The sequence below is a fragment of the Dipodomys merriami genome, unplaced genomic scaffold, assembly GCF_024711535.1.
Source record: "Dipodomys merriami isolate MVZ:Mamm:240054 unplaced genomic scaffold, mDipMer1.0.p SCAF_106, whole genome shotgun sequence".
Taxonomy (NCBI): Eukaryota; Metazoa; Chordata; class Mammalia; order Rodentia; family Heteromyidae; genus Dipodomys; species Dipodomys merriami.
Window position 1 is genome coordinate 2364830 of NW_027202338.1, and position 26913 is coordinate 2391742.

Consider the following 26913-nt stretch of genomic DNA (forward strand, 5'->3'; position numbering starts at 1 on the left):
CTTCCTCTTGTTTGAGGGAAAGGACAGGGAGAGGCAATCTCTATACTTGTAATATCCCCCCCCCCTTTTATTCACTCCTACAATGGGTTGCCAGTTTAATCTCCCTATAGTGTCCCTCATCATTTCATACCTATGCTTAAAAAAAAAAGAAGTGTGGTCCTCCCATTTTTAGAGCACAAAGCCCTTTCAAATGGCCTTGACATTCATACCTTGAAATCTGGTTCTCATAGGTTATCTTTTGTGCTAGATCAGAATCCCACAGAACACAAGGCATTGAGGATGCTGATGTTGATAGCAATCATAAATACCAAGTACCGCCTACCTGCTAGGAAACTCTGGCAATTTTTAAAAAGGTATTTTTAATTAAGACCTTGTCTGATTCATTACTTGTTTACTTTGCTTCTCACTTAGTTCTTATCTCAGAAAGGTTGGTTGCAGGATGGAAAAATAGATGAGCAGTGGGCGTGGGTTGGGGAGGGGAGAGGCACTTGGAGAATCAGGGCCTGGTTAAAGTGGATGATCTAGTACTGGGTGCTAGTGGCTCACACCTGCAATCCTATTTACTCAGAAGGTTGAGATCTGAGGATCACGGTTTGAACACAGCCCCAGCAGAAAAGTCCTATTGAGACTGTTATCTCCAATTAACCACTCAAAAACCACAAGTGGAGCTGTGGCTCAAAGTGATAGAATGCTAGCCTTGAGCAAAAGAGCTCAGGCACAGTGCCCAGGCCCTGAGTTCAAGCCTCACAACTGCCACAAAAAAAAAGAAAGGAAAGTGGATGATCTGGATTAAATGTAAATGATCAGACCCTACTTTGAAAAAAAAATGACTTTCATCTATACATTAACATACCCATACTTTTTTGTGTGTGCCAGTACTGGGGCTTGAACTCAGGGCCTGGATGCTGTCCCTAAGCATTTTTTTTTTTTTTTTGGTTGATCATTGGCTTGAACACTGTGCCTGGTTGCTCTCCCTGAGCTCTTCAGCTCAAGGAGAGTACCCTACCACTTGAGCCACAGCGCCACTTCTGGTTTTCTGGTGGTTAATTGGAGTTAAGAGACTCATTGACTTTCCTGCCTGGGTTGGCTTTGAACCGTAATTCCCAGATCTCAGCCTCCTGAGTAGCTAGGATTACAGATGTGAGCCACCAGTGCCTAGCAAAAAAAAAAAAACAAAAACAAACAAATGCAAAAACCAAACAAAGCACCCCCCCAAAAAAAAACCCATTTATTGATTTCTGTTTGCTGCTTTCCTGATTGTATTTAAGATCAGACAAGATCAAATAGGAGACTGAGGTTTTTCTATAATCTTCCCAGAATGGGTAAAAGGAGAGCAAAGGAGACTGACAGGAGCATGGGCGCTGGAGGCAGCACTAATCGATATGAGGTTGAGGAAAATGCTTTTCTCTGAGGGGCTACCTCTTGATGGAGAATGGTTAATGGGGAAAGTGGGCTCCGGGAACTTGTAAGGGGAGAGCAAGGCAGGCTAGTTGACATCACTTGAGAAATTGCTGGCAGGCTGTAGAATGCTGGTTTGGCTTCCTGTGGTGCCTTCTGTGTCCAAGCGTACAAATAAGTGGGTAGAGCTAATGTTAAAAGCAGCTTTTAAATTTAATTTTTATGAGCAATTTAAAAATTACATGAGTAAGGCAAGGGCTGAAGTGGGGAGGTGTGGCTCAAGTGATAAAAAGTGCTTGCCTAGCAAAATGCAAGGCCCTGAGGTCAAGCCCCAGTACTGTCCCTCTAATACACACACACACACACACACACACACACACACACACACACACAAGTTATTCAGTGTAGTTAGGTGCTCACACCTGTAATCCTAGCTACTTACTTAGGAGGTTGAGATCTGAAGATCTTGGTTTGAAACCAACCTGGACACGAAAGTCCTTAAGACCTTATCTCTAATGAAGCACCAGAAAACTGGAAGTGGTGCTGTTGCTCAAATGGTAGAGTGCTAGCCTTGAGCAAAAGAGCTCAGGGACAGTACCCAGGCCCCAAGTTCAAGTCCCACAACCAAAAAAAATATAAAGTTTTTTGGATATAAAGTTTTTTTATATACATTATAAACACATATACACTTTATATACATACATACTTATTTATATGCATATGTGTGTCTATATATGTGAATATATACACATATTCATATATATATATATATATATATATATATATATATATATATATCATGGATTTTCCTGCCCAGGCAGGCTTTGACTAGTAATCCTCAGTTTTCAGCCTTCTGAGTAGCTAGGATTACAGGTGCAAGCTAGTGCTGCATGGATTTTCCAGCTTTTTTTTTTTTTGTCGGTCATAGGACTTGAACTCTGGGCCTGGGCACTGTCCCTCAGATCTTCATCACAATGCTAGTGCTCTACCACTTGAGCTACAGGGCCACTTCCAGCTTTTTTTTCCTGCTTCTGTGGTGCTGAGGAATGGTTCTGTAGGAGGAACTCTATTGTAAGGAGGTAATTCTCTTGAAATGTATTAGTGTTCTTCCTATTGTCTTTGGAATGCTCACAAAGATACTTCTTCTTCCACAGTCACAGCCCTGTCGTGAGATTTCTCCCAGGGGTTCTGAGGAAACAATCTGAAATTACAGATCACTGCTTAAACAGGAAGATAGCATTGTTTTGAGAGTAGGGAATTGGCCAGCACTTTACTGGCCATCTCCTGGTGCCTTTGTGCTCAACTTTTGTATTGTAACAGGGTGGGAAGAGGGATCAGTCAACACAAAACAGTGGCAACCTCAGCTAAGTGTGAGCACCAGTATTTTGAAGTTATTATTTTTTTTCCTGACTTCTATGGGTAAGGATTTGGTGTCAGGGTTTCTAGGATATCATTGGGGAAGCCGAAGAATAAAACATAAGACCCACAGGTCATTTTTATGGTGCTGTTTTACCTTGAGCAAGCCATTAGGTTTCTCTGCTTCATTCTTTCCTGTAAATAGAGACTGAGAAACTGGCCCAGTAGCTCACTCCTGTAATCCTAGCTACCCAGGAGGCTGCGATCTGAGACTCTCAGTTAGAAGCCAGCTCAGGGCTATGAGACTCTTATCTCTAATTAACCAGGGGAAAAAAAATAAAAAAAAACAAGCGCCGGTGGCTCACACCTGCAATCCTAGCTACTCAGTTAGCTGAGATCTGAGGATCATGGTTCAAAGTCAGCCCAGGCAGGAAAATCCATGAGACTCTTTATCTTCAATAAACCACTAGAAAACTGGAAGTGGTGCTGTGGCTCAAGTGGTAGAGTGCTAGCTTTGAACAACAAAAGCTCTGGGAGAGTGCCCTGGGTTCAAACGCCAGGATTGGCACTAAAAAAATAAAGATAAAAAGGCTGAGAAGATCATGCAACATGTTTTTGGAAGACCAGGAAAATGTGCCTTTTGGAAGTTAGTCCTGGCCTGAGATTCTTTTTGGGGGGAAAAGGATAGGCACCTAGTGCTTGGAGAGCCAGTGAAAGCAGGTGTCGGTGTAGCAAGCTATGTAGGTCAGCTCAGATAACACGTGCATTGGTCTTGGAGGGGCTCAAAGGAGACAGAGAGGGTTTCGGTGGCAGGCAGGCCCCTGTTGTTGTTATTGTTGATGATGAAGAAGTCTAGTTACTGACCTTTACACTCACATTCTTGGCTGCCTTCTGGGAGTCACCTCCCAGAAATCTGGCTTCTGTTCCTATGGCCTCTGGCGACCTCTGTAGGAAAGAAACAGATCACTTCCAGGAACCGGAAAGAGAAATCCCTGCCTACCCACCCCCAGCCTCCACTTCCACAAACAGACCAGTATTGGGCCACCTAGATGATAAGAATGCCATTTCTTCTACTTTGGGGATCTAGAGTACTTTAAGAAAAAAGATTTTATTTTATTTTGTGCAGGGCCTGAGCCCTGTCTCTAAGCCTTAACGCTCAAGGCTAGCACTCTATCACTGGAGCCACAGCTCCACTTCTGGCTTTTTGATAGTTAATTGGAGCTAAGAGTCTCACTAACTTTCCTGTCTGGGTTGCCTTCCAATCATGATCTTCAGATCTCAGCTTCCTAAGTAGCTCGGATTACAGGCATGGGCCACCTTTCTGGCTGCTGAATAATTCTCTTCTTCTTCTTCTTCTTTTCTTCTTCTTCTTCTTCTTCTTCTTTTCTTCTTCTTCTTCTTCTTCTTCTTCTTCTTCTTCTTCTTCTTCTTCTTCTTCTTCTTCTTCTTCTTCTTCTTCTTCTTCTTCTTCTTCTTCTTCTCCTCCTCCTCCTCCTCCTCCTCCTCCTCCTCCTCCTCCTCCTCCTCCTCCTCCTCCTCCTCCTCCTCCTCCTCCTCCTTCTCTACCTCCTCCTCCTCCTCCTCCTCTCCCCCCCTTCGACAGGCACTGTGGCTCACCCCTGTAAGTCTAACTACTCAGGAGGCTGAGATCTGAGGATCTTGATTCAAAGCCAGCCTGGGCAGGAAAGTCCAAGAGACTCTTCTCCCCAATCAACCACCAGAAAACTGGCGTGGTGTTGTGGCTCAAAGTTGTAGAGCATTAACTTTGAGCAAAATCATTCAGGGACAGTGCCCAGGCCCGGAGTTCAAATCCCACAACCAACCAAAAAAAAAAGTTTAAAAATAATTTTATTATAGCAGGCTAAACCTAAGACAAGAGGTTCCACAAGAGAACCAAATCTTCCTGACACGTTGATCTTATATTCCCAGCCTCCAGAGGCAGGTGAGAAAAAGCAGTTTCTCTTGTGGTATTTTTGTGATGACATTTCCTAGCACAGGAAAACAAAACCTTTCTCCCTGATTAGACCAGAGCTAGTCACTCAAGCTTCTGTTTTCTGGCTCCGGGTAGGCACTTGGTAAATGTTTCTTCACTGAGTGGATGGACAGGTTGTTTGTAGAGGCCCTGGGGGAGCACGAGGTTCAGCACAGCTCTCGGATTTCCCAGCCGCATGCCCTTTCTGCCACACAGATGGGGCGTGGGGGGTTGCACCACTTCCTCAGTGCCACTCTGCAAATGTTCTTGTGCTGTGAAAGTGCTGTGAGGCAACCAGGCACCAGTGGCTCACGCCTGTAATCTTAGCTACTCAGGCTGAGAGCTGAGGATCAAGGTTCAAATCCAGCCCAGGCAGTATAATCCTTGAAGCTCTTATTTCCAACTAACCACAAAAAAGGCTGACGTGGTGTTTTGTGGCTCAAGTGGTAGAACACTAGCCTTGAATGAAAAAGCTTAGGGACAGTGCTCAGGCCCTGAGTTTAAGCCCTAGGACCAGCACACAAAATTATAATGATGATGATGATGATGATGATGATGATGATGATGATGATGATGATGATGATGATGATGATGATGATGATGGTTGAAACAGGCATAACTGCTTCATCTAATTTTTTTTTTGTCGGTCATGGGGCTTGAACTCCGGGCCTGGGCGCTGTCCCTCAGCTCTTCAGCTCAAGGCGAGCACTCTACCACTTGAGCTACAGCGCCACTTCCGGTTTTCTGGTGGTTTATTGGAGATAGGAGTCTCACGGTCTCTCCTGCCCGGGCTGGCTTTGAACCGCGATCCTCAGATCTCAGCCTCCTGAGTAGCTAGGATTACAGGCGTGAGCCACCAGCGCCCGGCGCTTCATCTAATTTTTTTCTAATAGTTTGTGTGTGTTGTTGTTGTTGGTTGTAGGGCTTGAACTCAGGGCCTGAGCCCTGTCCTGAGCTGTTTTACTCAAGACTAGTGCTCTACTACTTTGAACCATAGTTCTACTTCCCATTTTCTGGTGGTTAATTGGAAACAAGAGTCACACAGCCTTTCCTGCCCAGGCTGGCTTTGAACTATGATCCTCAGATCTCAGCCTTCTGATTAGCTAGGATTTACAGGTGTGAGCCACTGGTGAGAACAGTTTTTAAAAAATATTTTTTATATTATTATCAAACTGCTTTAAAAGAGGTATATTTGTTAACTAAATAACTATGTCCTTTATTTTCAGATGAGGAAACTGAAGCTTAATGAAAGCAAATGAAAGACCCAAGTTCACAAAGGTAAGGGTAACACATCTAGGGTTCTAAGCTAGGTCCAAGATTAGTCTATTATTTTTTCCTGCGGCCCTGTGTGACCTGAATTTTGTGGACATAACTGAAAGTGAAGCTGCTCATCTTTGGCCTCTTTTCTCCCAAACTTTGGCTGGTACCACCTCTACTTGTTCACTTTGCAACTTTTCTCTAAGCTTATTTTATAAAACAGCCTTAGCCCATGTGATACGATCTGTGAAGTTGCAGGTGTGAGGAATATTTAGATTTTTTTTTTCCTAACTGCAAGTTGCTTAACTTTTTCTGTTCTCCTTTTGCATAATTTTTAAAATGTGGGTTGGCAAGGGTGCATGGTATTTCCCAGATCTGTCCACAAGAGGGCGGACAAGCCAATGTCATAGACTAGCAAAGAGCATATCCATACCCTGGTAAATAGCATTCTCCCAGTGGAAGGAACCAGGGGATTCCAGCACTGGGGCAGAAAAGTACAAGAGGAAAGCTGGGTGCTGGTGGTTCACACCTGCAGTACTAGCTACTCAGGAAGCTGAGATCCAAGGATCGCAGTTTGAAGCCAGACCAGGCAGGAAAGTCCATGAGACTCATCTCCAATTAACCACTAGAAAAACGGGAAGTGGTACTGTGGCTCAGAGTGGTAGAGGGCTAGCTTTCATTTAAAAAAAAATTACAAAATGAGCCTGAAACATCTTGTAGTATCATAAAGTAAGGAATGACTCAAAGAAAAAAAAACATGAGACTGTTTCAAGATCAGAGCTTTCTGTGGCCCAGTTTAAGATGCTATGAACAGCACAATAAAATAAATAATGATAATAATGGATTGTAACCTACAAACATCCATGAGCCCTTACTGACATAAGTAAATAGTTGAATAAAGAGAAGGAGTAGCTCATTTTTACAGGAAATTTCTAATTAATAAATAGAAAACGGGGTTAGAGCCAGGTGCTGGTGGTTCATGCCTATAATCCTAGCTTCTCAGGAGGTTGAGATCAGAGGAATACAGTTTGAAGCCAGCACAGGCAGGAAAGTCCGTGAGACTCTTTTTTATTTTTATTTTTTGCCAGTCCTGGGGCTTGACCTCAGGGCCTGGGCACTGTCCTGAGCTCCTTTTGCTCAAGGCTAACACTCTTGCCACTTGAGCCACAGTACCACTTCTGGCTTTTTCTTTGTATGTGGTACTGAGGAATCAAACCCAGGGCTTCATGCATGCTAGGCAAGCACTCTACCACTAAGCCACATTCCCAGCCACATGAGACTCTTATCTCTAATATACTACTCAGAAAAAGCCCCAGTGCCACTTCCAGCTTTTTTTTTTTTTTTTTTTGGCCAGTCCTGGGCTTGAAGGTCTGGGTGCTGTCCCTCAACCTCTTTGTGCTCAAGGCTAGCACTGTCCCTGAGCTATTGTGTTCAAGGCTAGTAGTGCTCTATCACTTTGAGCCACAGCTCTACTTCCTGTCTGGTCTGGTTTTGGACTGTGATCCTGATCTCTCTCAGTCTTCTGAGTACCTAGGATTGCAGGAGTGAGCCACCAGCACCTGGCAACCAGTATTCTTTTTATTCCCCCCCCTCCCCTATGGGGCTTGAACTCTGGGCCTGGGCGCTGTCCCTGAGCTCTTCAGCTCAAGGCTAGTGTTCTACCCCTTGATCCACAGTTCTACTTCCGATCTTCTAGTGCTTAATTGGAGACAAGAGTCTCATAGACTTTCCTGCCCAGGCTGGCTTTGAACCTAGATAATTAGATCTGTCTCCTGAGTAGCTAGGATTATAGGCACGAGCTACTGCCACTTGGCAACCAGTATTCTTTTTTTTTTTTTTGTGCCAGTCCTGGGGCTTGAACTCAGGGCCTGGGCACTGTCCCTGAGCTTCTTTTGCTTTACCACTTCAGCCACAGTGCCTCTTCTAACTTTTTCTGTGTATGTGATACTGAGGAATCGAACCTAGGGCTTTGTGCATGCTAGGCAAGCACACTACCACTGAACTACATTCCCAGCCCAGCAACCAGTATTCTTTACAGAATTATGCTTATGAAAGACAAGGGAAGGCTGAGCAACTCCTGGACAGGAGGAGATCAAAGAGACATTTAAATTTTATTCAGTTTGGGATCCTATATTGGACCTTGCACTAAAAAAAAAAGAGCATTAGTAGCTGATTAGCAAAATTTGAATGTTTGTGAGTTGTCAACATTATATCTACACCAGTTTCATGGTTCTGATCCTTCTATTATAGTTACGTAAAATGTTACTTAAAAATCAGGATGATAGGGGCTGGGAAGGTGGCTCAGTGGTAGAGTGCTTGCCTTGCATGCATGAGGCCCTGAGTTCGATTCCTCAGCACTGCATAAGCAGGAAAAAAATAAAAAAGCCGGAAGTGGCAATGTGGCTCATAATTGGTAGAGCACTAGCCTTGAGCTGAAGAGCTGAGGGACAGCGCCCAAGCCAGAGTTCAGGCCTCACGACTGGACCCCCCACCCCCCAAAAAAAAAATCAGGATGATAGACATTGGTGGCTCATGCCTATCATCCTAGCTACTCAGCAGGCTGAAGCCAGCCCAGGCAGGAAAGTCTGTGAGACTCTTATCTCCAGTGAACCAGCAAAAACTAGAACTGGAAGTGTGGCTCAAGTGGTAGAGCACCAGTCTTGAATGAAAAAACACCCTAGCTCTGAGTTTAACTCCCTGTACCAATACAACACAATACAACACAAAATAAACATACAAAAAATGCTGGATGCAGGAATACTGGACTTCGAAATATGTGTAATCTTTTTGAAAGTATCAAACACCAAGTTAAATAAAAAACAGATTGCATAAGAACAGAACAAAGTAATACAATAGGTGTGTATTCCTTAGACAATGCCTGCAGCTTAGGAATTCTTAAGGCATGTCATCTTTCACCAGAAGTAATTTTATGATTAGGTGATGTTGTAAGTAGAAGATAATTTGTTATGATAAGTAATTTATTCCCTCATATTATCATGTAGTCACACCTACTTCCCTTTCCTCTCTAAGGAAAGCATATTGAGCACGTATGTGATTATTTTAAGGTCAGTTTTGGGGAAGTATTTTGGAGGGAGGAGGGGCTCATTTCCTCTGGCTTCCAGTTGGCTCGGGTTCAGGTGAGCATTGCGAAACCTTTTCACTGGGAAAGGAGGCTGTGCCCAGCCACGCCCCAGCCACCGCAGCGACCCCTGGTGGCGGTAGGGTGACTTCATATGTTGCACTATCAATGTTGGACACCATCCATTTCTAGAAGTGCATTGTACATTATTTACTCTTCACAACAAGTCTGTGATAAATGGTATTGTGTGTGTGTGCATGCGTGTGTGTGTGTGTGTGTGTGTGTGTGTGTGTGTGTGTGTGCAGGTATTAGGGCTGAACTCAAGGCCTGGACACTGTCCCTGAGTTTTTTTGCTCAACACTTCGCTCTAACACGTCAGCCACAGCTCTATGCTCAACTTATTGGTGGTTCATTGTAGATAAGAGTCTGCCTGGGCTGGCTGCAAAGCAGAATCCTCAGATTGCAGCCTCCTGACTGGCTAGGATTAAAGACATGAGCCACCAGCATCTGGCCAATGAATATTTTTTAATAAATTTTTTTTGAAAAATTAAAAATTTTAAAAATGAATGTTTTGGGGGTTGGTTGGGGGACTTGAATTCAGGGCCCAGGCTCTGTCCCTGAGCTTTTTCACTCAACGCTAATGCTCTACTACTTAGAGCCACAGCTCCACTCCCAAATTTTTTTTAAAAATAAAGCATAATAAAACAGTATGCACTCACCAAGATATAGGAAAAGTGAGCAGTAGCAGAGGGGAGGGACTCAGTATCAGCAGATGGAGGATTTGGCTTTCTAAAGATAAACTTGGTGCTAGAACGGGGAAATGGGTGATCTGCGGCTGTGGTGCTCTGGTTAGGGCGCTTGTAGAATTCAGTTTCTGCTGTGGTTGAAACCAGCGTGGGCCTGATCTCCAGGAGCTGCACTTCTCAGGCAGAGTCACTTACCCTGTACCCATCTTCAACTATCTTTGGTGGTATAGACATAAGTTTTAGGTCTTATAGACCAAGAACTTGAGGCTGGGGGAGAGAGCAATATACAATGATTAAACAATCCCAGTCAAAATGAGGCCCAGTTGATCATTCTTTCAATTGTCATTTTGACAGAGATTGTAGAGGAGTTATGGTTATTGTCAGGGTAAGCAAGTCTTTCTTTTTCTTTTCTTTTTTGCCTAGAGGGTAATCTGTGCTGTGGAGTCTGTGGTTCCTTAGGGGTAGTTTCGGTATGTAAAGATGTTTAGGAGAGATTAGTTCTGTCCTTCCCAGAACTCCAGGGTTGCAAAGTGGCTGCAGAGAGAATGACTGAGAGCTCAGAAATGGCCGGTATGTCACACTCTTCTGCTTTTCTTCTGTTTAAAAACCTTTGGATGGGGCTGGGAAGGTGGCTCAGTGGTAGAGCGCTTGCCTCGCATGCATGAAGCCCTGGGTTCAATTCCTCAGCTCCACATAAGCAGAAAAAGCCAGAAGTGGCACTGTGGCTCAAGTGGTAGAGGGCTAGCCTTGAGCTGAAGAGCTGAGGGACAGCGCTCAGGCCCAGAGTTCAGGCCCCACGACTGACAAAACAAACAAACAAACAAAAAAAACCTTTGAATGGTGCCATTTGAGAAGTGGCTGAGGGAAAATGAGAGGTGCTCGCATGGTGGTGGTTTAGCAGTTTGCAGAGTGAAAGCGTTAGATTTTTAGATTTTTGCCAGAAAACCATGCAGACATCCAGGTACAGAGAACAAAGAAAGGTTTATTCCTGGGTAAGGGCTGGCAAGACCCCTTCTTACAAGGGAGAAGTGAGAAGAAGCACCAGCTATTGTCTGAGGTGACCTAGATCTAGGAGGTTTAGGAGGGGCTAGAAGGGGCTAGGAGTGGAGACCCTGGTGTGGACGTGTGGGCCAGGGGCTTCATCATGTCGGACTAGGATTTATGGCTGCTGTCCAAGTAGTAGATAGGGATCCTGAATCTGCCTAGACCTGAAGATCACTCTAAGGGGCTCTTGTCTTATATGGTGGTAGCTGCTCCAGAGAAGTGCCATCCCAAGGTAAAGGGGGTTGGAGGCTGATTGATTATTTACTGCCTTACTACACGGGCCTAGTGTTGCCTAGGAAGGGAGCATGCTAAGCTGTGGAGAGGGGAAGGAGTGTTCGAAGCTAGGGGAAGGGAGCTCATTTCACTAACAGAAAGGTTTTAGGCTCGTTTTGGTGTCTGTAGAAAGCAGGCTTGGTGTGTAGGTGCAGGATATATTTTGGCTCAGGATAAAAAAACCAAAACCAAGCCGGGCGCTGGTGGCTCACGCCTGTAATCCTAGCTACTCAGGAGGCTGAGATCTGAAGATCGCGGTTCAAAGCCAGCCCGGGCAGGAGAGACCGTGAGACTCCTATCTCCAATAAACCACCAGAAAACCGGAAGTGGCGCTGTAGCTCAAGTGGTAGAGCGCTCGCCTTGAGCTGAAGAGCTGAGGGACAGCGCCCAGGCCCAGAGTTCAAGCCCCACGGCCGACCAAAAAAAAAAAAACAAAACAAAACCAAAACCAGAAACCTGTCACAGTAAAGTAAGCTTCCTTGGAAAAAAAATCACCCATATTCAAGCGGAGTTCAGGCAGGTGCTGGATGTCTGATAATGCATAGCATAGTAGTGATTGCTTGTATGTGTGTGTGTGTGTGTGTGTGTGTGTGAGTGTGTGTGTGTGTGAGCCTCCAGCCCTGGGTCTCATAGTGATTTTCAGTGCTACAAAGGCAGGGCTTGGCTTGGAATTCAGATTTTTCACTAGCATCACAGTCGGGTACCAGAACAACCATCCTTTGGACTGTGACTTTATGATACAGGTGGCGCTGTGTCTAACACTCACCCCTAGTCGCTGTGCCTGGCTGATTCTATTCACACCAGTTGCTTGGTGAGTGGATCCCTCCCTCCCTGCCCATTTATTAGTGCATTTCCTAAACATGGCCACAAGATGGCAGCACTTTCTCAGTGTTTCTACCTGGATGTAGGCGAGGCTGTTCGGGAATAGGGCACACCAATGAGAACAGATAGACTTTTTTTTTCCTCTTCTGTAAACTGAAAGACTGCGGTGAGTGTGAAATTGTCATTTTAGAACTCAAAGGCACTTTAGAGAAATTATTTTCAAACTTTAATTTGCTCACGGACCACCTCAGAGGTCTTAAATATTGATTCTGATTCCTCTGATGGGCCCTAGGTTCTGCCGTTATTTTCCTTCCACTTATTTATTTGTTTATTTATTTATTTATTATTTGTTTTTCTTTTAGCACTAGGGACTGAACTCAGGGCCTCATGCTTACTAGGCAGATGCTCTACCACTTTGAGCCATTACCCCCCCCCCCCCCCCCACTGCCGCCGATGTCCAGGCAGGCCCTGGGCTGTGAGTCGCTTAGGTTTCCTTCCCTGGGTCTCTAAGGATGACAGATGGTCATCACCATGCCCAGCCTTGTACTTCCTCTCTAGCTGGGGTGATAGGCACACACCATGGCCCCTGGTTGGTTGAGATGGATTGTTTGGAACTTTAAGATACATATAATTGTATTGTTATCACTAAGGTATTGCACAGAAGGGATACCATTTCACAATTCCAGTATTGCGTCCATTTCTCTTTGGGACATTGTCCCCCCCCCCCCTTTGCTTTCCTCGTTTCCCCTCCCCCTTCCTTTGCTTTCCTCCAGTTTTCCCCTCCCATCCCTGTCCACAAGTTGCATTGTTCATTTCCTTAGGAACTTTTATGTCCAGGTTGGCCTCAAATTGTGATCCCCCCCTTATCTGCCTCCCAAATAGCTAGGATTACAGGCTTGTGCCGCCACACTCAGTCTTCTTTTTCCTTCTTTCCTTCTCTCTCCTCTTCTCTTCCTTTTCTTCTCTTCCTCCTCTTCCCCCTCCTTTCACCCCTCAAATCTCCCTATCTATTTTTTATTGGCTTATAAAAAATAGATCCCTAACCGGTTTCCTCGTTCTGTTTTCATAGTGGCTAATAATCCTTCTTGACTGTATTAACCCTCTTATCCTCTCCATCAGCACCTCTCCCCCAGTCCCCACCCAGACACAGCCTATCCATCCCCCTCCCATCCCCCATTAATAACAGCTTTGGTTGAGTTTCTTTCTGCTGCCTTTGTATATACTTGCAGTATTACAAGGTTATTCATTCTCTCCATTCTTTCCTCTCAAGTAAGTGTGTGTGTGTGTGTGTGTGTGTGTGTGTGTGTGTGTGTGTGTGTGTGTATGTGCATGCATGCACACACGCACACATGCCAGTCCTAGGGCTTGAGCTCAGGGCCTTGGCACCATCCCTGAGCTGCTTTTACTCAAGACTAGAGCTTTACCACTTGAGCCGCAGCTTCAATTATGGCTTTTTTTTTTTTTTTTGACTCTTACAGACTTTCCTGCCTGGGCTGGAAATCATTAGATCTCAGCCTCCTGAGTAGCTAGGACTACAGGTGTGAGCTACCAGCACCCATCTTCTGATTAATTTTCATCTGATTAACTTTAAGTAGTTCTACAAAGTAGACTGAGTTTAACCTGTCAGTTTATGAGGACCACACGTCTTGATCACCCCCTTTCATCGTTCACCTCCGTGTCTCCTAACCCACCCTTCCCCTCCATTTCCCTAGTTCCAGTTTTACATCTATGTCTTGAATATTATAACTGCATTCTCCCACCTGGCCTCTCTTCCTTCTTGTACCTCCCTCCTGCTCAGCCTCCCCCAGCCCTTCCCGATACTTCAAGTACCAGCTTCCTGATGTTGGTTTTGTGAACTGTAAGTTAGCTGTTCAAAGGAAGTACACCACTGGAATCGTCCCCTGCATATACCATCCCTCAGTTCATACATTCGTGTGTGTACGCATATGCCCCTGTAGACTTGCATGTATCTATTGAGAAATTAGATCAAATTTCCACATGAGAAAAAAGTGCATTCTTTGTCTCTTTGATCCTGACTTACTTCATTTAACAGACTTTTGTAAGCTTACCTAATTTCCTCTCCTTAAACCTTTCTTTCTGAAGAGGCCATCACTGCCTTCCTGTTCCCTGGGTTCGGCTCTCCTCCCTCCTCCGTGGAAATGCCAATGCTGCACACTCTTGAGTGGAACATACTCAGTTCTGGGGCTTGAACTCAGGGCCTAGGTGCTGTCCCTGAGCTTTTGGGTGCTTTTTGTTTTTCATTTTTTTTTTTTTTCCCTCAAGGCTAGCCCTCTACCACTTGAGCCATAGCTCCACTTCTGGCTTTTTGATGGTTCACTGGAGAGTAGATCTTCATGGACTTTCCTGCCCAGGCTGGCTTTGAATGGTGATCTTGCAATCTCAGCCTCTTTTTTTTTTTTTTTTTTGTCAGTCATGGGGCTTGAATTCTGGGCCTGGGCGCTGTCCCTCAGCTCTTCAGCTCAAGGCGAGCGCTCTACCACTTGAGCTACAGCGCCACTTCTGGTTTTCTGGTGGTTTATTGGAGAGAGGAGTCTCATGGTCTCTCCTGCCCGGGCTGGCTTTGAACCGTGATCCTCAGATCTCAGCCTCCTGAGTAGCTAGGATTACAGGGGTGAGCCACCAGCGCCCGGCTAATCTCAGCCTCTTGAGTAGCAAGGATGACAGGCGTGAGCCACTGGTGCTCACTGGTGCTGATGAAATGGCTTTGAGGTTACTCCACGATAACACCGTTAGGAAGTTGAGTCGAGTATTTCCTTGCTGCAACCGTGCGGGGACAGATGTGCACACAGTCCTATTTCATGAATTTACCACAGCGTTCTCACCATCTAGCTTGAGAAGAGATTAAAGATAAAAGACCAACCAACCAAACAAACCACATTTTGTTTACAGCAGATCACTTACCTCTGACTTGGGGTTGTGTGGCTTAGTTCATTCAATCCTAGCCAAGTGTGGCCATATGTGTACATCAAGATTTATAATTCTCATGTCAGGCTCATCGTGGTAAGGTGGCATGGTGCCTGCTTTCACTGCAGTGAAGATTTCTTTGAGGTCTGGATGGGAAATAGACCAAGAATGCTAGTCATTTACTTCATGTCTTCCAGTCTTCTTCATGATTTCTAGGACTCTATTTGTTTTTCTTATGTTGGTCATGGGGCTCAAACTCAGGGCCACCCTTGTCTCTGAGCTTTTTCACTCAAGGCTAATGCTGTACTACTTTGAGGCACAGAGCCACTTCTGGTTTTCTGGTGGTTAATTGGAGATAAGAGTTTCATGGGCTTTCCTTCAGGGGCTGGTTTCAAATTGTGATCCTCAGATCTCAGCCTCCTGATTATAGGCATGAGCTACTGGTGCCTGGCTTCTAATTTAAACAAACAAACAAATATATATATATATATATATATAATTTTATTATTAGTATAAAGGTTTTTTTTAATTTTTATTTTTTAGCATAAAGCTATTGTAAAGGTAAAGAGTGTATTTCTCTTTTGGACAATGTCACTCTTTCCTTCGCCTCCCCCCAGTTTACCTCTCCCACTCCTGTCCACAAATTGCATAGTTCATTTTCCACATAATGTATGCTGAATAGCATGACTGCATTTGTTCACCTTTTCTCCCCCACTTTCTGCACCCCTCCTTTGCTCTCCTAAAAAACAAACAACCTTAGAGGCAAAAACAAACATCACCACCAACGATAACAAAAACAGGACTGTAATTTTTGTGTGTGTGTTGGAATTCAGGCTTGGATGATTATACTGTGGATTGCTAAGATGTTAGTATTTGAGAATGTTGAGTGAGAAGTATATAGAGTTTTTGACTATTGTGGAAATATTTTTGAGAGCCTGAAATTATTTCAAACTAATATAATAATATAAATTAACATGATAGGGGCTGGGAAGTTGGCTCAGTGGTATAGCGCTTGCCTTGCATGCCTGAGGCCCTGGGTTCGATTCCTCAGCACCACATAAGCAAAAAGAAAAAAGCCGGAAGTGGCACTGTGGCTCAAGTGGTAGGGCACTAGCCTTGAGCTGAAGAGCTGAGGGACAGTGCTCAGGCCCAGAGTTCAGGCCCCACAACCGGACCAAAAAAAACAAAAAATTAACATGATAATATATGCTGGAATATAATATATGATGTGATTTTATAACAATAATTAATATAATAATATTAATACTAATAAATTTTAAAAAACAAAAAGCAAACCAGGCACTAGTGGTTCACGCTTATAATCCTAACTGCACAGGAGGATTTCTCCTCCATGTTCCTGGGCAAATAGATTCAAGATGCTCTGAACTAGCAGAAAGCTGGACATAGAGGCATGGCTCAAGTGGTAGCTTTCCAGCCATAAGTGAGAGTGAGAGTACTAGGCCCCAAGTTCATGCCCTAGTACTGGCACCATTTTAAAAAAAAAGCAAGCTTCTAGACAATCCTAATGGGATGCTAAATTAAGAAGCACTTATGTTTTCTTCCTATTAATCTTTCTGAAAATGTACTCAGAGCTTTCCATGTACTTTTTTTTTTTTTTTAAATCATGGGGCCTGGGTCCTGTCTCTGAGCTCTTTTGCTCAAGGTCAGTGCTCTACCATTTTGAGCCATAGCTCTACTTGTGGTTTTCTGGTGGCTCATTGGAGATAAGAGTCTCACAGACCTGCCCAGGCTGTCTTTGAACCATGATCCTCAGATCTCAGCCTCCTGAGTAGCTAGGATGAGAGGCAAAAGCTACTGGCAACCGGCCCAGTTTCGTTTCTAAAAAAGTTTTTTTTTTTTTTTGTAGGTCCTGGGTCTTGAACTCAGGGCCTTGGCACTGTCCCTGAGCTGCTTTTGTTCAAGTCTAGAGCTTCATTACTTAAGCCACAGGTGGTTAATTGGAGTTATGAGTCTCATAGCAGCCTACCCGGGCTAGCTTTGAACCAGTATCCTCAGATATCAGCTCTTGAGTAGCTAGGATTATAGGCCCAGCTTCCTCCCACTTTCTCAGGGACAAGTTAATAGGCTTCTGGGGAAAACCAAGATTAAGATTATAGTATGTATCTCCAAGGCGGCATGGTGTGCTTCAGACATGAAGGTCATAGTAGATTCCTCCTCCTTGGTTTGTAACTCAGTGATCCCCAAATGTATTGTGGGTGGCAAACAGAGGCTTATCAAAGCTCTTTCTTGTAAGCCTTACATTTTTGGGGGGTGGCCGACTCTCTTGAACTGAATGGAGTGTTTAAGATTTTAAAGAATCCAGTTGAGATTTTTTTCCCCCTTGTAACCCACAATTCAGAAAAACAAGTGACCTCACACGAAGGAATGCAACCCAACAGAGGGGTTACAGTCCCCAGAAGGGAGAGGCAGTGGGTTTCTCAGTGGGAGAGGCCTGTGACAACTTCCCATGCCCCACCCACTCCAGCTCTCCATCTGGGCACCGAGGAGGAAGTGCAGATCTTGAAACCACCCATCCCGCAGCACAGCCCTCATTAATCCATTCCCTGCCCAGGGATGTATTGTGTGTGGACATAGGTGAGTCACACTGAGCCCTCCTCCAGCCTCCCCTTTCCCGCTTCCTCTGCCCTCCAGCTCAGCATCAGGTCGGTCCCAGCTCCTAGGCCTCTACTCCTGATATGGGAAAGTGAGGCCAGGAGAGGCAGTTAGCCAAGAAGGAAGTCATGCCAATGGGCACAGAAAGAGACAGGTGGAGCCGCCACTGTTCAAAGGCCACAAGCCCTGGGCATGTTTTATTGCTGTTTCTGGATGTGCCATCTCCTCCCTTTTGTGACTGTTCCAAGGACTCTCCCACTTTCGACTTCCTTATTGGACTTTCTTTCCTTGGTGCACCTTTCTTTTGCTCGAGGATGTCTGTGCAAATAGTTGACAAGAGTCAAAAATGACTCTTTTATGAGGACTGGGAACCCAGCCCTGCCTTTTCCTGAAAGGGGTTGAGGTTTGTATAACCAAGGTTTTTATGAAGGGCTGCGGCATTGTAGAGGTGGTGTCAGGGACAAGTGCATTCGTGAAGGCCAAGACACAAAACAAAATACTGACTGCCAAATCTAAAAGTAGAGGGGCTGAGAATCTCTCTGGAAGGTGGATTTTATTCAGGAGATCTCAGAAGTCTTATGACATCCACTACCCAGATTGAGTAGAGGGGTGAGGTTAAATTATGGACTTATATCATGTCACAAACATTGCTTAATTTCTCTGCCTCAGTTTCCCCCCCCCCCTTGGTGCCAGTCCTGGGGCTTGAACTCAGGGTCCTAATGCTGTCCCTGAGCTTTTGTCCTCAAGGCTAGTGCTCTACCACTTCTGGCGTGTGTGTGTGTGTGTGTGTCTGTGTGTGTGTGTGTGTGTGTGTCTGTGTCCGTGTCTGTGTCTGTGTCTGTGTCTGTGTGTCTGTGTGTGTCTGTGTGTGTCTGTGTCTGTGTGTGTCTGTGTCTGTGTGTCTGTGTGTTTCATTGAAGGTAGGAGTCTCATAGACCTTTCTGCCCAAGCTGGCTTTGTTCAGGGATCCTCAGATCTCAGCCTCCTGAGTAGCTAAGATTACAGGCATGAGCCATCAGCACCTGGTTGCCCCAGATTTTTTAATTTGTAAAAATGAGGAAGATAACACTGACAGATTGTGTGTGTGTGTGTGTGTGTGTGTGTGTGTGTGTGTGTGTGTGTGTGTGTGTGTGTGCATGTGTATGTATGTACTATAGCTGCATACAAAATTCCTATGATAGTAATTAGCACAAAGTGAGTGCTGAATAAATGTGAACTCTTGTCATCATGGCAAAGGCACTGCCCAGTCATCTAAGATGGCAAAGTCTTTTGCAGCCGTCATTCTGGCAGGATGGAAAGTTTGGGAAGCCCTAGCTCACCCATTGCATTCTGGAAAACTCCTTACTCAACTGCAGGGCTGCTGTCCTCGTAATTATCTCCTAGAAGTCCAGGAATGTGTTCTAGAATGCAATGGTTTTGCCAAAGGCGAAGCCTAGAAACAGGCTTGAGGGAAATGTTTTCACAAATAACATTTACTTTGCTAAATGGAATTCCTTAAGCCTAGTACCAGTGGCTCACACCTGTAATCCTAGCTACTCAGGAGGCTGAGATCTGAGTATCTCAGAAGGCACAAGTGAGGCACATCCCATAATCTCAGAGATCAGGAGGATCATGGGCAGGAAAAATCTGTGAGACTCTTATCACCCATTACTCACCAGAAAATCAGAAGGGGTTCTGTGGCCCAAAGTGGTAGAGTGTTAGCCTTGAGCAACAGAGCTTAGAGACAACATCCAGGCCTTGTTCAAGTCTCATGAACAACAACAAAAAAGAGAATTACTTATTGTGGCCCAAGTGATCCATATTGCCTCATGTACTATCTTTATAATAAAGACAAAGATGAAATGAAAAAAAATCCATCAAGGAAATGTGCCAGAATAGAATTGGAGCTGGTATGGATAAGAGGAAGCATGTATAAGTTTTATTTGGACATAAAAAGCAGTTCGTTTTAAAACCATATAAATACAGTGCGTGCCTTGAGTAGAGAGCAGACCCTTCCATCACAAGAATATTCCAGCAGAATTGCAAGCGACTGGGCAGTATGGCTTTCTTTTCTAAATGGCAGCTTAGACTGAGTAAGTAGTGGGAAATAAGGAAGAAAATGGACAAGGAAGCAAGAAAACTGGTGGTGAGAGGGCAGGCCTGAAAGGATTTTCACTCCCAGGTGAACTATATTCAGTGCCTTTCATTATCTCAATTTCAATTTGCTTTTTTTTTTTTTTTTTTTTGTCTTGGGGCTTGAATTCTGGGCCTGGGCACTGTCCTAGAGCTCTTCAGCTCAAGGCCAGCACTCTACCACTTTGAGCCATAGCTCTACTTGTGGTTTTCTGGTGGTTCATTGGTGATAACAGTCTCACTTACTGTGCTGCTAGGGCTGGATTTGAACCATGATCTTCAGATCTCAGCCTCCTGAGTAGCTAGGATAACAGGCATGAAGCACCTGGCACATGTGTTGTGTGTGTGTGTGTGTGTGTGTGTGTGTGTGTGTGTGTGTGTGTGTGTGTGTGTGTGTGTGTGTGTGTGTGTGTGTGTGTGTGTGTGTGTGTGTTAGTCTTGGGGCTTTAACCCAGGGCCTGGGCACTGTCCCTGAGCTTTGTTTGCTCAAAGCTAGAGCTCTACCACTTGAACCACATCTCCACTTCCTGTTGGTTCATAACTTATTAGAAATAAGAGTCTTGTAGACTTTCCTGCCCAGGCTGGCTTTGAACCACGATTCTCAGATCTCAGCCCCCTCAGTAGCTGGGATTACAATGTGAGCCACTGGCACCATGCTTCAACTATGGTTGGTTGGTTGGTTTGTTTTACTTTTTTTTTGGTACCAGGGTTAAAACTCAGAAACTGGCACCATTTGAACCATAATTCTCTTTCCCCTCTTTGCTTCATTTTTCAGGTAAAATCACAGTGTCTCACACTGTAGTCCTCTTACCTATAGCCTCCTAAGCAGCTGGGCTTACAAGTGTGAGCCACTGTAGGTGGCTAGGGTTATGGCTAGCCCAGCTGGTCAACCACATTTTATGAGATGAACATCCTGGCAACGTAGAATCAAAATCAAGTGTTTTCCAGATGTATTGACAGGGGAGAAAGTACTAGTGAAGTTACCATTTAAGGCTCAGCCATTTTTGTGTATTACTAAGTCACGCAGCCTCAGTCCCTAAGACAGGTTGTCGCATTGTCCTGAAAGGTTTATTTTCTTGTTGGGTTGGCATAAAACTTTGAGTTGATTTTCTCCCCCATCCCCCCAGCAATTATGGACAAGATAGAGTGGTTCTTTTTTCTAATAGCCTCCTAATGGAAACAAATTCTATCTCTTCTCCATTTCTCTATGCTCCAGGAAGCTGCACCTAAGCCACCAGCTCTTAGAAGTCTTAGAAGGCCCTGCTGAGCACGGTGAGGAAAAAACAAAGCCAAAACTTAGAGGAAAGTAAGAACTATTTGTAATTACCTCTATTTTTCACAAAGTACATATTCCTTTCCTGCCTTCCCCTAGCCAACTTGATATTTTAGGGTCAAGTTCTCATCTCTGGGCACCAAGAAACTGTTTTTCCTAACTCCTATTATGGTTTGGGTCCACCCACTGAAACAATGGGTCTTTTTTTTTTTTTTTTCTCTATAGTCAAAAGGCCTTGTGTTTGGCCTCTAGAGTTCTAACCTGAACAGGTGCCAAAGCTCACGTCTTCCTGTTTTTTGAAGTCTACAACTGGTGGGGCGGGGAGGGTGTCTTGCGGAGGGCCAAAGGGGAAGCTTGAGGGAATCCTAGATTGACGGATGCTCACAGGAGAGTCCTCTAGGTTTGTTAGCAGAAAAAGAAAAAAACGGAATTGTAGGCCAGGATCTGGGTCTGACCTGTGAGTGGGTTTGTCTCTCTAAGGCCTTTCCTGTACCTTCTGCCAAACGAGATGAGACTAAAGTGAACCCACGCTCTATGGCTCCAATGCAGTGGCCGTCCTTTCCGCGGCCCCTTCTTCAGTGAAGTCCCTGTCATCCCTTCTGGGCCCCAGCATGCACCCTCAGATGTCATTCATGCAGGGTATCATGTCCCCTTTTGACAATGAGCTCTTGGCTATATGTATGGCCTTTTAGGCAAGTGGAATGGGTGGAAATTTTTGGCTAGGTCTTTCTTCCTTCCTTCCTTCCTTCCTTCCTTCCTTCCTTCCTTTCTTTCTTTCTTTCTTTCTTTCTTTCTTTCTTTCTTCCTTCCTTCCTTCCTTCCTTCCTTCCTTCCTTTCTTTCTTTCTTTCTTTCTTTCTTCCTTCCTTCCTTCCTTCCTTCCTTTCTTTCTTTCTTTCTTTCTTTCTTTCTTTCTCTCTCTCTCTCTTTCTTCCTCTCTCTCTCTCTCTCTCTTCTCTCTCTCTTTCTTTTGCTCTTTCCTTTCTTCCTTCAAATTTATTTGCCATTCCTGGGGCTTGAACTCAGTGCCTGGGTGCTGTCCTTGAGCTTTTGTGCTCACAGCTAATGCTCTACTTAAGCCACAGCTCCACATCTGACTTTTTGTGGTTTATTGGAAACAAGGATCTCACAGAGCCAGGCGCTGGTGGCTCATGCCTGTAATCGTAGTTACTCAGAAGGTTGAGATCTGAGAATTGCAGTTGGAAGCCAGCCTGGGCAGAAAAGTCCCCACCAGACTCTTATCTCCAATTAACCACTCAAAAAGCTAGAGGTGATGCTGTGGCTGAAGTGGTAGAGCACTTCCCTTGAGCACAAAGAGGCTCAGGGACAGTGCCAGGCATCAAGTTTAAGCCCCACAAGTGACCCCCCCCTCAAAAAAAAAGCGCCCAGGGACAGTGCCTAGGCCCTGAGTTCAAGCCCGATGACTCACAAAAACAAAAAAAACAAAAGAAGAAAGTCTCACAGACTAGCTTTGAACATTGATTCTTCGATCTCAGCCTCCCAGGCTTGAGTCACAGGCACCTGATATTGGTGAGGTCTTCTCCTGGGCCTCTTTGGTAGCAGGAAGGGTAGAGTGTACACTAGATTGTGAAACCTTTGACTCCCAGCTTTCGGAGTTTGGACGTTTGGACTTGTGTGTGCGTGAGTATGTGTAGTTGTGGGTGGGTAGGTGCTGGGGACACTAAGGGATTTAAGTGGAATGTGGCTGGTCAGAAATGTCTTTCAGGACACATATTCCAAGCTAATTTGTTGGGAAAATATACTTGAAAGACTCACATCTAAGCTGGGCAACGAGAGGGTACAGAGAGCAGGGGGAAAAGAGCCAGAGCCAGGCACTTGCCTGAGACGAGGAGGAGGAGGACGAGGAGGAAGAGGAGGAGGAGGAGGAAGAGTAGAGGAGGAAGGAGGAGGAAGAGGACTCCAAAGGGGGCTCTGAGCTGTATCTGGGGTTCTGGGCTTAGATGTCTTTAGTCCTAGGATAAGCATGAGGGTTAGGTGAGAGGCTGAGATGTCAGACTGGGTTTGAGGTATGTTAGACACCTGTGGACCACTGAGGCAGAACAACTACCTGGCATTAGGAAGAGCTTTGCCAAAGCTCCAGCAAGCCTGGGGTGGTAGGGGCCAGGGAGGAAAAGAGAGCCCAGAGGGTCTGGGAACTGAACTCAGGATGTGGGCACTGTCCCTGACACTTGAACCAGAGCTCCACTTCCAGCTTTTTTTTGGTAGTTTATTGGAAATAAGGCTCTCATGTATTTTCCGGCCCTGGCTGGCTTTGAACTGCCATCCTCAGATCTCAGCCTCCTGAGTAGCAAGGATTATAGGCATAAGCGCTGGTGCCAGGCTGGTTGTGTGCTCTTCTATTTAAACGTTTTCTCCCAGATTCAGATTTTTCAGACATATTGCCAGGTATTCTTAACCCTAGAGGGAGTGGGTGTCACATGCTAATTTACCAGGAAGTCTTAGAAAATGGAGGTAGTGAATTGATGAGGAGATGTAGACAGGGGAAAAGAAAAGGAAGAGCTTTTTTTCTTCTTTTGGTGGGGGGAACATAACAAGGAAGAGCAGGCAGATCAAAACACCTGCTATAAAAAAATTCTAACATTCATCAGGCACTGGTGGTTGGTAATCCTAGCTACTCAGGAGGCTGAGATCTGAGGCTCCAGGTTCAAAGCCAGCCTGGGCAGGAAAGTCCGTGAGACTCTTATCTCCAATGAACCACCAGAAAACCGGAAGTGGAGCTGTGTGGCATAAAGTGGTAGAGCGCTAGCCTTGAGCAAAAAAGTTCAGAAAAAAAAAAGTTCAGGGGCTGGAAAGGTGGCTCAGTGGCAGAGCGCTTGCCTTGAATGCATGAGGCCCTGGGTTCGATTCCTCAGCACCACATAAGCAAAAAGAAAAAAGCCGGAAGTGGCGCTGTGGCTCAAGTGGTAGAGCAGTAGCCTTGAGCTGAAGAGCTGAGGGACAGTGCCCAGGCCCAGAGTTCAGGCCCCACAACCGGACCCAAAAAAAAAAAAAACCAAAAAAAGTTCAGTGCCCAGGCCCCTAGTTCAAGACCCAGGACTGACAAAATACCAAACAAAAACAAAAATTTCTAACATTCATTACAAACAAGTAAAAAGCACAGCACAAATGTAAAGTTTTGTGCCCTTCTCTGTTAGAAGGGGAGGAAGGAGATGAGAGACTGAGGGGAAAGGAGAACACACTGTAAAAGGAAGAAGCTACATATTGGCTGCCAGGTGTACACTCCTGGGAAGGCATCAGACAGCTTGGAATTTCTTGGCCTAACAGGCAGGAACTTCCTGAACCGAGTCCCAGGGTCACAACAAATTGGAGAGAGACTTGACCAATGGGACTACCTTAAAATAAAAAGTTACTGCACAGCTAAAACTATAGCAACCAAGCTAGAAAGACAACGAACTAACTGGGGAAAATATTTACCAGCAATATATCAGACAAGGGGTTAATATCCAATATATACAGGGAACTCAAGAAACTAATCCCTCCCAAACCTAACAAACCAGTTACTAAATGGGCAAGGGAACTAAAGAGGGACTTCTCAGAAGAAGAGATAAAAATGGCAAAGAGGGGCTGGAAAGGTGGCTCAGTGGTAGGGCGCTTGCCTTTCATGCCTGAGGCCCTGGGTTTGATTCCTCAGCACCACATAAGCAAAAAGAAAAAAGCCAGAAGTGGCGCTGTGGCTCAAGTGGTAGAGCGCTAGCCTTGAGCTGAAGAGCTGAGAGACAGTTCCCAGAGTTCAGAGTTCAGGCCCCACGACCGGACCAAAAAAAAAAAAAAAGGCAAAGAAACACACAAGGAAATGTTCACCATCCCTGGTTGTGAAGGAACTGCAAATAAAAACAACCCTGAAATACTATCTGACCCCAGTCAGAATGGCCCACATCCTAAAGTCAGCCAACGACAAATGCTAGAGGGGATGCGGAGAAAGAGGAACCCTATTACACTTCTGGTGGGAATGTACACTGATACAACCACTTTGGAAAGCAGTCTGGAGGGTCCTCAGAAAGCTAAATATAGACCTCCCTTATGACTCAGTCATACCACTTCTAGACATCTGTCCTGAACAACTGGAACCAGTATACAAGGACACATTCACCTCCATGTTTATTGCAGCACTGTTCACAATAGCCAGGATACGGAAACAACCCAGATGTCCCACCACAGATGAATGGATCCAAAAATTGTGGTATCTATACACAATGGAATATTATGCAGCCATTAGAAAGGACAAAATAATGGCATTTGCAGAGAAATGGATGGAGCTAGATCATGTTGAGTGAGGTAAGCCAAGAGCAAAGACAAAAATGGCACATGGTCTCCTTGATAAATGGATGTTAAATCCAAAATGTAAGGTGATATGACAAAATTAACAAGATTTAAGAAACAAAGGACCTCCACTCATCTGGTCAAATCACTACTAAATAACCCCTATGCTGCTGATCACATATATGGTATATATGTGTACACCGGAGGGAAGCCAGGAGGACCACACAGAACTAGAGGGAATCAGGGAAAAACATACAACAGTGGGACCCATCAGCTAGACCGGACATTGACCAAAATGAACTAAGCAACTCAATGGCAGCGATGGGAGGGAGGGAACAAGTGGGAAAGAGGGAACAGCTGATGCTCTGCAAAACAAAAGAAATGTGCATATCACCCAATGTGGAAGAAATAACTATCACAAAGCTCATAGAACTCATAAATGTTATAGACTGTGATAGACAATTTGCCCCATGAAAGTTAGAATGTGTTTGTGACTTTAACTAAGCATTACTATCCCACAATGCTGTGAAATTTGGGAAATTATGTAATCGCTTAATCACAATAAAGAATTAAAAAAAAAAAAATTTCTTGGCCTAGCCAGGCGCCAGTGGTTCACGCCTGACATTGTAGCTACTCAAAAGGCTGAGATTTGAGGATCATGTTCCAAGCCAACCCAGGCAGGAAAGTCCCTGAGATTCTTATCTTCAGTCAACAATCAAGGAAACAAAAAGCCAAAATTTGAGCTATGACTCAATGGTAGAGTGCTAGCTAGGCTTGAGCACAAAAGCTCAGGGACAGTGTCCATATCCTGAGTTCAAGCCCCAGGACTGCTAAAAATTAAGTAAATAAAAAGTAAAATCTTGGGTATGGCTCAACCAGTACTGACCCTAGTATTGACCCAAAATATATTTTTAAAAATTGAAATCCATAAGTCTTACCTTGCTTGGACTAGCAGAATATCTGAAACCCTGGTGTTGGCGGCCTGCTCTTCTGGAAGGGGTCCTGCTCTCCTCTCTGTAAGCCAGCAGTGTGGCCTAAGATCTTCCTCTCTCTGGGGCTGTGGTAGGGGGCCCCCAAGAGGGGAGGTCCAAGAGTGGATGATCACCTGCAGGCCTTTGTGAAGCAAGCCCTCCACCTCTGACTCACATTTTCCTTCCATGCTTCAGGTGCTGCGGGTCCCCACCCATTTCCCCTCAGCAAGGGCTTTCATTTCTGTCTCTGTCCTCAAGGGGGGGGGGAGGTTTGGGGACAGTGAGCTCTGGGGGACAGGGGCAGTCAGCCGCAGTTCCTTCCAAGTCACTCAGCTTCCCTGGGCCTCCAGGTGACACTTAGCTGGTGGAGATGCTGTCCTGCGTGCATGCGTGCGTGTGTGCGTGCGTGCTCTGGTCTTCCTGAAACCTGGGGGCCCAGAGCCAGGCTTGGATAGGATCCACCTCATCTACCAGTAGTGTAAGTGGAAGATCTTGTTTTGTTCCCTAACTTAGATGAGGATGCAGAAGGTTTTTTGTTCGTTCATTTGTTTGTTTTGCCAGGCCTGGGGCTTGAACTCAGGGCCTGGACACTGTCCCTGAGCTTCTTTTGCTCAAGGCTAGCACTCTACCACTTGAGCCACAGTGCCACTTCTGGCTTTTTCTGTGTATGTGGTACTGAGGAATCGAACCCAGGGCTTCCTGCATGCGAAGCAAGCACTCTACCACATTCTCAGCCCCAAGGAGTTTTATAGTTGACTTTCGGGGAGATCCAGAAGTGAGGGGAGCCCTGGT

General features: G+C 45.1%; 1 protein-coding gene and 1 long non-coding RNA gene across 3 annotated transcripts in view; one reads left to right on the plus strand and one right to left on the minus strand.

Annotated features, from left to right (window-relative positions):
* Positions 1-1219: 1219 nt before the first annotated feature.
* On the minus strand, positions 1220-26251 carry LOC138813736 (uncharacterized). Of its 2 annotated transcripts, XR_011367858.1 has the most exons (5): positions 26089-26251; positions 14870-15018; positions 14017-14793; positions 3619-3699; positions 1220-1554 (listed from the first exon to the last, which is right to left on the minus strand). It is a non-coding gene; the product is annotated as an uncharacterized lncRNA (long non-coding RNA). The 2 variants fall into 2 exon arrangements; XR_011367857.1 differs by lacking the exon at positions 14017-14793 and having other exon boundaries at positions 1223-1554.
* The window catches only part of LOC138813490 (CD177 antigen-like), a 74323-nt gene continuing 66878 nt past the window's right edge, over positions 19469-26913 (plus strand). Inside the window, exons 1-2 of the mRNA XM_070001938.1 lie at positions 19469-19557; positions 20814-20869. The gene's annotated coding sequence lies outside the window, so the exon portion shown is untranslated. The remainder of the gene's footprint in view (positions 19558-20813; positions 20870-26913) is intronic.